The sequence below is a fragment of the Epinephelus moara genome, chromosome 11 (assembly GCF_006386435.1).
Source record: "Epinephelus moara isolate mb chromosome 11, YSFRI_EMoa_1.0, whole genome shotgun sequence".
Taxonomy (NCBI): domain Eukaryota; kingdom Metazoa; phylum Chordata; class Actinopteri; order Perciformes; family Serranidae; genus Epinephelus; species Epinephelus moara.
Window position 1 is genome coordinate 37,818,714 of NC_065516.1, and position 1,203 is coordinate 37,819,916.

Below are 1,203 nucleotides of genomic sequence, written 5' to 3' on the forward strand. Positions count from 1 at the left end.
CAGATTTCCTGGGCCCCCTGAACCCCAACATTCGTTCCTCTGTAAAGAATCTCGGGGTGGTTTTTGATAGCCAGTTCAAATTTGACAAACAGATCAGTGCTGTTGTCAAAACTAGCTTTTTCCAGCTACGTCTTCTAGCCAAAACCAAGCCCTATTTCTCAGCTGCAGACTTTGAAAGGGTGACCCATGCCTTCATAACCACCAGATTAGATTACTGTAACTCCCTTTATGTTGGCCTGGATCAGTCCTGCCTCAACCGTCTACAGCTCGTCCAGAACGCTGCTGCTCGCCTCCTCACGGGCAAGAAAAAGCGCGACCACATCTCGCCAGTTTTAGCCTCCCTCCACTGGCTCCCGGTCCGTATTCGTATTGATTTTAAACTCCTTTTAATTGTTTTTAAAGCCCTCAATGGTCTGGCCCCTCTGTACCTCTCTGAGCTCCTTTTGCGCCACACCCCAACCAGAGCCTTAAGGTCTTCGGACCAACTATCGTTGGTGGTGCCAAAAACCAGACTAAAGTCTTGAGATGACAGAGCCTTCGCAGCGGCTGTCCCCAGGCTCTGGAACAGCCTCCCCCTTCACATTCAATCTTCCCAGTCCCTGAGACTTTTAAATTCTCCCTAAAAACCTTTCTCTTCCACCTGGCGTATCATTCAGCCTGAGCACGATGATCTCAAGTTGTTGTTGTTGTTGTTTTTTTTAATTGCTATTTTAATGTTTGCACTGTTTGCTCTGTCTTTTTATCGTTGTTTTCTACCTCTATTTTATTTTTGTTACTGATGTTGTTTTAACTCTGTACCCCCAATGTGCAGCGTTTTGGTCGACTGCCGTCGTTTTAAACGTGCTCTAGAAATAAATCCTGACTTGACTTGACTTGATAGCCAGCTGTATAACTGGTTATCAGAGGGTAGGCAAGGGGAGGTGAAGGGAGGCAAAGGGATGTGAAGGGAGGTGAAGGGAGGCAAGGGGAGGTGAAAGGAGGCATGGGGAGGTGAAGGGAGGTGAAGGGAGGCAAGGGGAGGCGAAGGGATGTTAAGGAAGATGAAGGGAGGCAAGGGGAGGCGAAAGGAGGCATGGTGAGGTGAAGGGAGGTGAAGGGAGGCAAGGGGAGATGAAGGGAGGCGAAGGGAGGTGAAGGGATGTGAAGGGAGGTGAAGGGAGGCGGGGGGGTGAAGGGAAGCAAGGGGAGACGAAAGAAGACATG